The sequence below is a fragment of the Martes martes genome, assembly GCF_963455335.1.
Source record: "Martes martes genome assembly, chromosome: 9".
Classification (NCBI taxonomy): Eukaryota; Metazoa; Chordata; class Mammalia; order Carnivora; family Mustelidae; genus Martes; species Martes martes.
Window position 1 is genome coordinate 80,106,493 of NC_137896.1, and position 14,170 is coordinate 80,120,662.

Sequence of the window (14,170 nt, forward strand, 5' to 3'; positions counted from 1 at the left end):
CCCCATCTTGCCTATCCTCCCACCTTCTTCCCTCCCAACAACCATCAGTTTGTTCTGTGTTTACGGGTCTGTTTCTGCATTTTGTTTATTCATTTTTTTTTAGATAGTGCATATAAGTGAAGTCATATGGCATTTGTCTTTGTCTGACTTCTTTCACTTACTGTAATACTCTCTAGGTTCATCCATGTTGTCACAAATGGCAAGATCTCATTCTATTTTATGGTTGGGTAATATTCCATTGTGTATACTTACCACATCTTTACTATTCATCTATGCACTGACACTTGAGTTACTTCCATATCTTGGCTATTGTAAATAGTACTGCAGTAAACATAGAGGTACATAGATCTTTTCAAATTAGTGTTTTTGTTTTTTGTGGGTAAATACTAGTAGTGGAATTACTGGATTATATGGTATTTGTATTTGAAGTTTTTTGAGAAACTTCCATACTGTTTTCCATAGTGGCTGCACCAGTTTGCATTCTCATCAGTGGTACATGAAGTTTCCTTTTTCTCTACATCCTCGCCAATACTTGTTATTTTTTGTCATTTTGATTCTAGCCATTCTGGTAGGTGTGAGGTGATCTCTTATAGTTTTGATTTGCATTTCCCTGATGATTAGTGATGTTGAGCATCTTTTCATATGTCTGTTGGCCATCTGTAAATCTTCTTTGGAAAAATGTTCATGTCTTCTGTGCATTTTTTTAATTGGACTGGATTTTTTGTGAGTTTTTGGTTTTGGTTTTGGTTTTTTTGGTGTTGTAGACATTCTTTATTTATTTTGGATACTAATCCCTTACTGGATATATTGTGCAAATATTTTCTCCTATCCAGTGGGTTGTCTTTATTGTTTTGTTGATGATTTTCTTTGCTGTGCAAAAGCTTCTTATTTTGGTGCAGTCCCTATAGTTTGTTTTTGCTTTTCTTTCCCTTGCCTCCGGAGACCTATTAGAAAAATGTTGCTATGGTCAAAGAAGATGTCAAAGAAATTACTGCCAGTGTTTTCTTTAAGGATTTTTATGGTTCCAGGTCTCACATATAGGTCTTTAGTCCATTTTGAATTTATTTTTATGTCTGGTGTAAGAAAGTGGTCCAGTTTCATTCTGTTGCATGTAGCTGTCTGGTTTTCCCAGCACCATTTGTTGAAGAGACTATCTTTTCCCCATTGTATATTCTTGTCTCTAAAGGAGCATCTTAAAAACTGGACTGTCCTAATCCATGTCCATTTTGGAGATCGTATCCTTTTTAACGATGGAATATACTGAATTTAAAGCTTTCCATGTGCATTGGACTCCATTATGGTTATCAACTGATCTTTAAGACTATGAAGCCCTCTCTTAAAGCCTATGAGATGGGTTCTCCCCTGAGCCTCCACTTCATGAATGTAAGCATCAGTCTAATTCATTAAGAACTGCTCAATTGAGGGGCGCCTGGGTGCCTCAGTGGGTTAAAGCCGCTGCCTTCGGCTCAGGTCATGATCCCAGCATCCTGGGATTGAGCCCCACATAGGGCTCTCCGCTCAGCAGGGAGCCTGCTTCCTCCCTTCTCTCTCTGCCTGCCTCTCTGCCTACTTGTGATCTGTCTGTCAAATAAATAAATAAAATCTTAAAAAAAAAAAAAAAGAAGAAGAACTGCTCAATTGAGGCTTCAGCAGAAATACATTTGGACCTTTTTCTTGGCTACTCCCAAATACTGGTTTTAAGTTTGAAGGTCAGGCTGAATGAGCATTGCCGGGTTTTAAATTTTCATAAACCCAAGCAGGTGTTAAGAGGAAAAGGATGAAGGAGACATCCTTGACCTTGGTTTCCTTTCTTAATTTTGGTCAAGGGAGAATGGAAAGAAAGGGCAAGAGGTTGAGGGAATACTTTGTATCCCCTGGAAGTTGAATCCAAATTTAAAAGCCTCCGCAAGTGTGGCCATCTCCTACTACCTGTGATTGACAATAGTCTAGAATATTTGGTGTTCTGGGTGGTCTTGGTCCCCTCCAATGCAGATAGGGGAAAATGCATTTATTTACTTATTTAAAGATTTTATTTGTTTATTTGACAGACAGTGAGAAAGGGAATATAAGCAGAGGGAGAGGGAGCCTGATCTAGGCCTTGATCCTGGGACCCTCTAATGATGACCTGAGCCAAAGCCTGTCGCTTAATGACCAGGTGCTCTGGGAAATGCATTTATTAAGGCAAAGGATGACTTATTCTCACTTCTAGGAAAATGAATAAAGCCTTTACTTGGACCAAATGTTAATTCAATGTGATTTGCCTTCTTAAGAAAAATGTCAGATGAAGTAAGAATTCTTGTTTGGAACAGATGAAACATGCTTCATGCTCTGGGCTGTGATTATTGGATAAATTCGGTTTTTCCTTAATGTTAATTGTATATTGGTTATATTTTTTTAAATGCTAGGGACATCTGCCAAGTAATCTTGAAGCTGAACTTCACCTTGTTAGAATTAACAGTAAATCTGAAAAATTGAAGTATTTTTGTCCAGATTCATTCAGGTTTTAATGCTTTGGAAAGATAGAGGCCAAGGGCATTTTTAATATTTAAGGAGCCAAAAAAATCTTGCCACATTGTATATGAATTATTAATTTTAAGATGTAATATTTTATTTACCATTAAAAGTACAGTATGGTTTATATTGTATGATATGCCTCAACTGCAGAGATATTAAAATGTGAAATACTACATCTTAGAATAATCGAAATACAGCATTAGTGTGTGTGTGACATGCATATATATGTAAAATTTTAAAGCTCTTAAATTGAAAAAATAGAGTCCTGTTGAGGAATATTTCCTGCTTCTCTCACTTCTCTGTGTGACTTACCCTGCTTAGCAGTTTCCACCCAAAAAACCATGGTGACTTTCAAGCTTTGGCAATTGCTTTCTTCCCGCCTAGTGTGCATTGCGAAAGGGGAGGTTTAATTGCTCTGAAGCAACAAAAATAAGAGTTTTTAATTTGATTGTAATCCAAGGGCTTATTTCTAAGTCAGAGGCCTGGCAGTTGGACCATGGTGCTCATGGCATCTTGACAAGCTGCCCTACATCAAGGGAATGCTATCCTCATCCTACTCAAGCAGTAAGCGGCATGAAGAAATTGCATCCTGAGTGCTAGCAAGGGCTTCTCATTGCCCTGGTGACCTACCATCCATGATATGCCTTTTCCTGGCCTGTCTTCAACTAACATTCCCTTCCTGTTCACCACGAAGCCCTTCCCCAGACTGGTTTTCTTGACCATTCATTCTACTGAAATGTCATCAGTAACCCTGATCCTGGCACCAGCTTGACCATCTGCTCTTTAACTTGAAGCAAAATGAAAAAATATTCTGCCTTCATTTGGGTTTTTCCAGAAAGAAACCTTAAGAGAAGGATTCTACTATAAGTAGTTTCTTGGGTACATGGTTAGGTGAGGAGGTGATGTTGGGAAGGAAGACAGCCAACAGCCTCCACAGAACTCGAGCTCAGCCCAGATGAGCCCAGCTCACTCTTGAGAACAGTGTCAAACATGCCCCAGAATGATCCCTCTTAAGGCTGGGGGGGGGGGGCTGGGCTATTGGTTTATAACCACTTTATTGAGGAATAATTTTCCCACCAAGATAGTGACCCATTCTGAGTATACAATGATTTTTAGTCAATTAGAATGTGCCATAACTTGCACTGCAATCCAAATAAAAAAATAATTTGGTTTTCGACAGTGTGCTCTGAGGTCCTGTGAAATCTGTCTCTTGTTTCAGTAGTGTTTGGAGAGAACAGACCCAGGGACTTCCTTCTACCAGCCTCCAACTGCCTTCCAAACTTTTTCTCAGTGACAACCTTTGAAGCCATCTTCTTGACCATCTTCTGCCTCTGGGACCAACCAACTCGCTATTTTGAGTTTAGCTGCTTGTTTTCCGTCAGATGTGAGCTCCCGGTTTCCTCAGAATTATACCACTGAGGTAGGTGGAGGCCGCTGTCCACCCCCACCCTCCCATGCTCAGCCGGCCTTGGCAGGCCTCCTGCACCTGCTTCTCTTCCGGTTTCTACGTTGACCTCGACGATGTGCCTCTGGAGGGCCCTGGCTACTTCCTTCACGTGCTGGCGGTGGCGGAGGGTGGGGGGGAGCATGAGGGTGCTGAGAGTCTCTTGAAGATGCGAAATCGGAGAAGAGGCCATGCCCTTTCCTGGGATGTGCGGAAGCAGTCCCGAGAGGAGTGAGGTAAGACCCTGGATGCCACGGACATCGCCCCGGTTCTGGAGAGGAGCCAGAGCCCTGCCAGTCTGGATCTGCACTCCCTGGGTTCTGTGCACACAGGCCCCATCTCTGGGACTTGCTGGAGAACCACGATGAGAAGGCGATCAAGCTGTGCCGCGCCCTAACTCACCTCCACAGGCCGGCTGGCCCCCCAGGCTGGGCTGGGCGAGGATCTCGGGGAGAGGATCACACTCCAACATGATGAGGACCCCACCAGCCTTTGAGAGGCCCCAGTGCCATCCCTCCCACCCAGCTGGTGCCTGAGCCTATCCCTGTGGCCACGAGGCAGCTTTTATCCACCCTGGAGCCCTCTCCCAAGCCTGGGCCAAGTGGAAACAATAAAGCGTTCTGCAGCAGAAGGAAAGAAGAATTCGTTTCCAGTCTTAACCATTCTTTTGTTTAGCCCTCTATAGAAATTATTTTGGCCACCTTTTTTCTTTTTTAATTTCCCAAACACTATCTTGTTCTTTTATTACTCTTCCTTCCATAGCAGCCTATTCTTTGTGGATGCAGTGACTTAGATGAATTAGCTCTGTTTCATTTTGATAGTTCTTTTTTTTTTTTTTGAGATTTTATTTATTTATTTGACAGAGAGAGATCACAAGTAGGCAGAGAGGCAGGCAGAGAGAGAGGAGGAAGCAGGCTCCTTGCTGAGCAGAGAGCCTGATGCGGGGCTCGATCCCAGGACCCTAGGATCATGACCTGAGCCGAAGGCAGAGGCTTTAACCCACTGAGCCACCCAGGCGCCCTCATTTTGATAATTCTTAATGAAGTATCTCAGGCCTTAGTTATGCTGTTTTTCATCTTAATTGTTTTTAGAGATATTATTTATTTGGGGGGGAGAGAGAGAGAGCCAAGCAGGGGGAGGGGCAGAAGGAGCACACTCCCCGCTAAGCAGGGAGCCTGACCTTGGGCTCAATCCCAGGACCTGAGTGGACTCTTAACCAACTGAGCCACCCAGGCGCCTGTTTTTCATGTTAATTTTCATGGAAGAGAAAACTAAGTGATCCTTGGCCATTTCTGTGAATGAATGTACTGAACTGACTTGTATAAGCTCCTGGGGAGGGTTTCTTTTCAAGGCTCTTGGCCCCAAAGACTGCTTGCCTGAACTGGAAGGCCGAGTGCGGTGTATGAGCAGTGTCCTGTATAGGCCCATATCCTTGTAGGGATTGAGCTGGTAGACTGGACCCCAGATGCTGGAGCTGCCTTTTCTCCTTTTTGCTTTGAGTCTATTTCAGGGTGTTCTACTCAGCTTCTCCTCCCAACCTGAACATTATGTCTGCTCAGTTTAGGAAACATTTCCTGGCATGTGAACATTGCGCTCATGATCACCCCGTTATGTGTGTGTGCGTGTGCGCATGTGTGTTTGGAAGGGTTGGTGCAGCTGCTGTGCAGCCAGGCCCCCAGTAAGTCATCCCCACTGCCTCCTCGGAGCTGGGAGCCTTCGTGGGGCTCCTCTGGGAAGGCCAACCCAGTGTTCTCTCATTCATGTTCGGTCCTTATCCAGTTTGTCCCGTAATACAATTGCATATATTTCCCATCTTTCTGTTGATGGTAGCATCCTTGTTGTCAGTGCTGTCTTGGGTTTCTTCATTTTTATATCCCTTTATTGTCATTTCAAGTTAGGGGGCATTTCGTTTTAGTAGGGGCCAGAGGCCAGCATTTCCGACTGCCTGTTCTCCTGAACTGGGCCAGGAGGCTCCAGGCCTGTTTCTCGTCTTTCCTGACCTCTGTAGTATTGACCTCCTCCCCTCGATACTCTCCCCTCTGTGCTGTGAGACACGGTGACCCTTATCACCTCTGTTAATCTGCCAGTGGCGACAACTGGAAGCAGTCTGGAAGGGCCTGGGCTAGAACTGTTTTCTTCTGCCTTGGGCTTCATGCAGCCCTCTGTGCAAAGCTCAGTAGCCAGAGAGGTGACCTTGGAAGGGGGCTCTGGGTGTCATTCACAGATAGCTGACCTTGCCCAGGATGCACCCCTTTAGCTGCCAGAAATTCCTTGGTGAGTGGGAAGTTGATCAAGCCCTCCCAGCCTCATTTGGCCCCACCCAAAATGTCCTTGGACACTGGAGGAAGGCCCAGCCCTCACCTCCTTCAAATCAGTAGCCCCCTGGGCTCTGCCTCCTCTTGTTCTAGGATTCAAAGCACTAGGGTCAGAATTCCTTTCTCCACTTGTCCCACCTCCTTGCAAAGTGTGGCACAAGAACGAGGTATTAACTCATCATTGGATAATTTGTTTCCAGTCTGCGGGGTAGACAGAAGGGAATGAAAACAGAACTTGGCTGGCTCAGCACAAAGACAGCCAAGGGGCAGGCATGCAAGGGCCTAGCAGGAGACCTAATTGGGCAGCGACCCGGCAGCCAGATGACAGGTGCCAAGGTTCTGCATAGTGACAAGGTGCAAGTACCACCTGTTTTGCTCATTGGAAACTTGGGGACTAATGTGCCTGCCCCTGGAGCTGCAGTCAGCCCGAAGGCCAGGCCTAAGGATTCTAGCAGCAGTCTCTGATCTGCTGTTGCCCTCCTGGTTGGTGAGATGGGAGAAACCCAGAGAAGCACAGAGAAAGGTAAAGAAGATAATCAAATGTAGGAAGATGCCAACTGCTTAGATAGCAGTAATGTCACACTGAGTTTTCCTCTGTGGGATATGAGAAAGGAGTGGGGGACGTTGATGGATGATGTTGTCCAACTTAAAGTTGGTGGGAAATGCCTTTATTTATTTGATTGTGAAAGCCTCCAAAAGTGAGTCACCATGGAAGGAATGAAGAAGGAGGGCTATGATGCGCTGTCAAGAAAGCTGAGAACTTTCTCACTCCCCGAGTCCTGCTGGGTTGAATAACAAGACAGAAGACGCAGAACAACCTCATTGTGAGCCTGTTGGTGCACGAGGCTGGGGAGGAGCGTCTCATCGTAGGCAGCCGTCTTGCGGTCACACCTCCAGAAACTGCAGAAATGCTTCTCGAAACGGGTGCTGGTACAGTCCTTGCACCTGAGGACCCCCGCTTAACAAATAAGGGCTATTAGAGCTGTAAAATCATAGCTGTGGTGAACTTCTGACAATACGGAAGACAAAAATACTCTCTACCTTATCCAAGGTCTTGGCATTTTTCACTGCTGGTAGACCAGTCCACTAATGTTACTCTTCTGAGGCGGGGGTTGATGTGTTTGGAGAAATCTCACACTTAGAAAACTTGACATTCAAAAATAATTAAACATTTTAAATTTTGACTTCATTTTTGACTTCCAGAGAAGTTGTAGTACAGAGAGTACCCATCTTTCCCCAGCAAACTTCCCCTAACTGTGTTGCAATGGTCACAGTCAGCCCTGGACGAACCAACAACAGGAAATCAACATTCTGTTGCCTACACTATTTTCTGTTCCAGAATCCTGTTCAAGGTCCCACATGGCAAGAAGTTATTTTTCCTTGGACTCCTCCAACCCGTTGCAGTTTCTTCACATTTCCTTGCCTTTTATGACTTTAATACTTTTGAAGAGTTGAATGTCCTTCAATTTGGATTTGTTTGATATTTTCTCACAATGAGAATGAGGTTGTGTATTTTGCGCAAGAAGACAACAGAAGAGATGTTTTGTCCTCAGTGCCTCATGTTGGGGGTTTCTGGTGCCGTAATGTCCTATTCCTGGTCATTTTCCACATGTCCACCGGGTTTCTCCTCTGTAAGTTACTGTCATTCTCTTTGTAGTTAAAAAATATCTCGGGGAACATTTGTACATTTAAAAGTTTGTACATTTAAAATGCACAAATAAATAAATGAGTTCACGCTTATGAAGTGCTTTAGAGCCTGGCACGTAGTAAGTGCTCAGCGAGTGGTGGCTGTTGCTTTTTTCCATCACCTCTGTTGCTCCTTCTGTCCCTGTTATTTCTCTGGTTTTACTCCTCTGGTATTGACTACTTTTACTGTTCCTTCATTCTTGTCTTCATCTCATGCTGATCTACCTCTCGTTGGTCACTTCCTACAGTGCTGTTGGCACTCTCATTCAGAATATCTGAAGCTTTGGGGTGCCTGGGAGGTTCAGTCGGTTAAGTGTCTGACTCTCCGTTTGGGCTCAGGGGCCATGAGATTGAGCCTGGCTTTGGGCTCTGTGTTCAATGTGAAATCTGATTCTCCTCTCCCTCTCATACTTGTTCTCTCTAACACAAACAAATAAATCTTTAAAAAAAAAATCCAAAAATTTTTTAAGATTTATTTATTTGTTTGACACACAGAGAGAGAGATCACAAGTAGGCAGAGAGGCAGGCAGAGAGAGAGGGGGGAAGCAGGCTCCCTGCTAAGCAGAGCCCAATGCGGGGCTCGATTCCAGGACCCTGAGATCATGACCTGAGCCGAAGGCAGAGGTTTAACCCACTGAACCACCCAGATGCCACCAAAATCTGAATTTTTAAGAAAGAGGGCTGAATGCTCCTCAGCACGTGGGGATCAGAGTAGGGCAAGAGCCTGCCATTACTGAAGGGTAGGGACAAAGCCCCTGGGCTGAGAGGAGGGAAAGCTCATCTGTCTTTGAAGAATGTGTTTTGTTTTTTTTGTTTTTTTAAAGATTTATTTATTTGAGATAGAGAATGTGAGCAGGAGGGACAGAAGGAGAGGGAGAGAGAATTTCAAGCAGACTCTGGGCTGAGCACAGAGCTGACCACAGGGCTCGATTTCACGACCCTGAAATTACGACCTGAGCCAAAACCCCGAGTCAGACACTTTATCAACTGTGCCACTCAGGCGCCCCAAAAATGTGTTTACTTCTGAAGTAACCATAGTTGCAGGAGAGGCTGTCCCATATCGCTTGTGGTGGGAGTCTGGACCAGAACCTGAGGACCATAGTCACTCTTCTTGTGGACCTGGAATGGGCCAGAGGTCGACCTCCTCCTGTAGGGGGTGGTGGAGTTTTCTCTCGTGAGGGGGTGGGTTGCAGCACTGGGCAACCTTGAGGGGTCACACTAGAGGAGGAAAGTCAGGTCAGGGGTGGAGAGAGCATGTGGGAGATATGTGGGAGAGCCCTGCCCTTTCTTCCCACACTGGGCAAGGCTGCCCAAGTTCAAGGAACCTTGTTCCTTCTACATGGGCATGGTCAGGAGATGCCAGGGTGCCCAAGGACAGCCTGTTACCAATTGCTTTTCAGGAGGTCCCTTGTCCTACTCTAGCACACAGTGCTTTATTTACAGAACGGCTGTTCTTGGCAGCTTTCTTGGCCTTCCAGACTCTTCCTCTACTTTAGAACATTTAGGCTCTATTTTTACTCAGAGAGAAGTTTCTCATGTTTGAAAACAGCTGCCATGTAGAGGACTGTTGTAGCTACTATTTTTGCCTGCCCAGAATACTTTCCTCTGTCCGAGCTCCAGGAATGGAGGGCTGGGCACGTGACTGAACAGGGCCTGTTGGAGTCCCCTGGGGCTAGGAGAGGGGAGCTGCTTTTTCTCGGGGTTGCTAAATGGGGCTGACGAAGTTACCCTGACAGCTCCCTGACTATCTGCCCCAAGTTTCACATTGGCCAAAGAATAAGGAAACATGTGTGGAAGCAGAAAGGGGGAAGTAGAGACAGCAAAGGTGACCCCTGGGGGCGTGGAGCCCTGGATCCAGCGCCACCCCTGCCTCACTGGCCATGTGAGCCAAGACATCCCCTCTTTTGCTCAGGTTTGCTGGAGTTGGTTCTCTTGGTCCTGGCTGATACCATGACGGCCTCGCTCCTTCCCTGAGTTTTAGGTTGAGGCCAGCCACGAGTGCCTCCAGATTCTTCCCCTGAGACACTGGTAGGCAGCTGGGGATGAGAGTTGATGGACTTGTCTTAGGACCAAGAATTTGGGCAGAAAAACTCAGGAAGCAGGGTAGTCCTTCCTTTCTCCCAGAGTGTATTCAGTATAGGTCTGGAGATCCCTGGACAAGTGTATAGCTTCTCTTTCAGGTTCAGGTTAATAGGTTCTGTTTGTGTTTGCTCTGGTGACACATAAGGGCCAACAACAACAAAGGGAGATGGTGTGCCTGTGTGTGTTTGCACATGTAAAATCCTGTTCCTTGGGAGGAGATGCTGGTGGTGGGGGAAAAGATTGGGCAGGGGGAGGTGCTTAGCTGACCATGCAACCTGAGTGTGGGGTGTGGGTCCCCTGTGTGTGGGGTCCTACGGTCGAGGGAAGGAGAGCCTGCGTCCAGACCCTGGCTCCCCCATAGCGGGGTAGTGAATAACCTGGCCCAGCTGTGAGGGAAGGCGGGTGGATGCTCATTAGAAAGTTATGTGCTCAAAGCTGCCCAGGATTCTCCTGGGCCTGAGCAAGCTGGGGCCCAGCAGCACAGCTGCAAAGGTTGGAACAGCCAAAGGACAATTCCCTGCTTTCGTAATCATGGGGTCCTTCTTTTAAAAATGCTCTTGGTGTTGGCAGATGTTGGGAGGTGGGACCTGTGTCCCTCACTGGGGGAAGTGTTGGGGGTCTGGCTGTGTGTCAGGCACTCAGGTGTAGAGGGGGCCATTCTGTGAGTCTGAACACTGCGGTCCACCTCTCCCAGTCCCGGTTTCTTTCTCCAGTTTGCCAGTGAGAAAAGTGAGGCTTGAGAATTTATGTCAGCCCAAGTGCACACAACTAGCAAGTGGGGAGCCAGCATTTATGCCTGGGGTCTCTGACTCCAAAGCGCAAGAACTTTATTCCACTGTGGGACTGTCTCCCTGGGCCTTCTAGAAGGTGATTTGGGAGGCTATCATGATCCACCAAAGTGCCACTGGTGCTGTGACATTTCTGCCAGTCCCCAGCATGAACATGTACTTACTCTTTGGCCTTTGACCCTTCTATCCAGGGATTTTTTGCCTCCATCAGCTGCTTCACCCAGGCTTTGTCATCCCAGAGTCTGATCCACACCCTGCCCTGGTGACTCACCAGGCAAAAGCCTAGAGTTCTACTCACAGACTTACCTGTTTGTCCAAGGTTTGTGGCCACTGAGAAGAAGTGTTATTAGGTGAGATAACTGAGACTCACAGAGCATGTTGGCCTTTTAATTTTGGATAGGCAGTGGAAGGTAAATCAGGCTAGTGATTGCCTAGGGCTTGGAGGTGCTGGTGGAGGGAAATGAGGCATGAGTACTAAGGAGTGTGGGATTTCTTTTGGGGATGATGAAAATAATCTAAAATTCATTGTGATAATTATTGCACAACTTTGTGGGTATACTAAAAACCATTGACTTTGTACACTTTAAATAGGGGAATTGTATGGTGTGTGTTATATCTCAAGAAACTTGTTAAAAAATAAAATTGCACTGAATCTAAGGGGGGGGGGAAGGTATGGCAGGGACTCAGTTCCAATTCTTGCCCCAAAACCCCCAGACCAAATCAATCAATTCTGAGCCCCCCCAATACCAGTAAAAGACAAGACCTTCACATTAGGCTATACTGGATTTACTGCCCACTCCAAAAGGAGTGTCCTTTTGATGCTTTCCCCCCGCATCTGGAGGCCTTCCCTGAATTGTCCGTATACTTCCCAGTGCTGGTGATAAAATAAAGGTCTAAGGCCTCTTCTGATGCTAAAATTCCATAATTCTGATCCCATGACACCATTAGATTCCTGCCTGTCCGTGAGCCTGAAATGGCATCTCCCAAGCACTTCTATGTACATTCTTACTAAGTTTTTGCTGTCCTGATGTAAAACATTGACATAACATAAAAGATATATAACTCATATGGGGCGCCTGGGTGGCTCTGTGGGTTAAAGCCTCTGCCTTCGGCTCAGGTCGTGATCCCAGGGTGCTGGCATCGAGCCCCACATCGGGCTCTCTGCTCGGCAGGGAGCCTGCTTCCTCCTCTCTCTCTGCCTGCCTCTCTGCCTGCTTGTGATCTCTGTCTGTCAAATAAATTAAAAAAAAAAAAGATATATAACTCATAATAAGCCATGATGAAGATATTGGTGGCAAACTGGATAGGGAGTGTAGTCAAGTTGAAGAGCAAGATGAGTCACCGAACAAGAAAACTTGAAAGTCCCTGACATTATATAGCTCCTATATGAAATGAATTTGACAGTTTTCTGCAAGTTTGGGGAAAATCCAACAATATACATGATATTACAAATAATGAATTGTGACGCTGAGCTGGAGAAGTGGAAAGAGGCTTTTCTCAACTGTCAGGGAAAAGCAACTTTTGTTCAAACATGGTAGAGGAAAGACTAAATTATCCTCCCGTTTTTTCTATGAAAAATTATTTCACAAATTTATTGGTATATGAAGAAGCAACCAGAGAATGTGTGGATCAAAAAGTGTAGGGATATGGGCCGCCTGGGTGGCTCAGTGGGTTAAGACCTCTGCCTTTGGCTCAGGTCATGATCCCAGGGTCCTGGGATCGAGCCCCACATCGGGCTGTCTGCTCAGTGATGAGCCTGCTTCCTCCTCTCTCTCTGCCTGCCTCTCTGCCTACTTGTGATCTGTCAAATAAATAAATAAAATCTTAAAAAAAAAAGTGTAGGGATAAAGTGTTAAAGAAATAAATCAAACAATTGATGAAAATATTTAATTTTTCTGGGTTTCATGATCCTTGTATTTCTAAAGTTTATATAGTTTTTAATTTGTTGTGATTTTCTTCCTTAAGAAAAAAATGATGTGTATTTGGAGCTTTGCATACTTTCTCTTAGAAGGCCACAAAATTGCATAAGCTTCAGGATCCACTGAGCCTGGATCTCCTCCACTTCCCATCAAATAGGAAAAAAAACTCCTTGCTGCAGAGATCAGAATTTCTTGTTCCTACTTTTCTACCTCTGAGTCCAGCTCTATCTTACATATCCTTAGTAGGGCTCAATAATTTTTTTCTAAGTTTCATTCAACTAAAAACATTTTGGTTTTGAGGAGAGAAGGCAAAAGGGACACATGATCAAAGATGTCTGAAGCGTGGTTGGATGGAGGGGAAAATGTGTAAATTGAGAAGATCTCAGAATTAGAAGCTCAGGTGGAAGTTATATTCAGAGACACTTCAGTTAATTGAAACACTAATAGTTGACCATATATGGAGGACCCTGCGTGGGTAGGTAGGTGGATTTCATCCAAAGTCTCCTCTTTCAACACCTGGCTGGTGATGGCAACTGTTCAGGACCAACTAGAGGATCTGGTCCCTGGAGATTGGACTTGCCAGTGGGGCAGGTTGGAGACTGGGGGTGCAGACCCTAGCGTAAGTCTGGTCCAGCGTGCAGACCGCTGGCCCTTGAATAGTGTCAGGGAGACCTTGTGAGGAGTAGCAGAGGGGAATCTGGTGTGGTAAATGTGGAGAAGGCTGCTGGTCTGACTTGTCACTATGACAGGTATGAGGCTCCAGGTAAAACAGAAGGCTGGCCTGGAGGAGGGGATTGTGCTCAAAGGAGTGAAATCAAATGTCAGACTCCGGGGCAACCAGATTGGGAATCCTGTGGTTCAAGAGCAGCTTATAGGCCTGACATGTGGTCTGTGGACAGTACCAGTTCCTGCTGATGCTTAGGAGGCTTTCCAGCTATTGGCCTCCTGCCAGCTATATGATTGGGTAACCACGGCGAAATAGCACATAAAATCTCATTTACATAGTTCAGCATTCTGAAATTTCAGTTATTTACTGGTTGCTCTATGTGACAGTTCTTTCTTCCTTAACATAAGGACAGCTACTTGGGGCCATCAGGAATAGTAGGTTTAAGCAACACCTGGGTGGCTCAGTTGGTTAAGCATCTGCCTTCAGCTCAGGCCAGGATCCAAGGGTCCTAGGATCGAGTCCCATGTTTGGCCTCCATGCTCATCGGGGAGACTGCTTTTCCCTCTTCTGCTCCCCCTGCTTGTGTTCTCTCTCTGTAAATAAATAAATAAAATCTTAAAAAAAAAAAGGCATTAGGTTTACGAGGAAGGTGGTGTCCTTAACCTGATCTTTGTCATTATGCTGGCTCTCATGCTTCTTACACTGGCTGGGAAATACTAACAGGAAGCTCTTGAGGAAGTCTTGGGGCCCCAGGC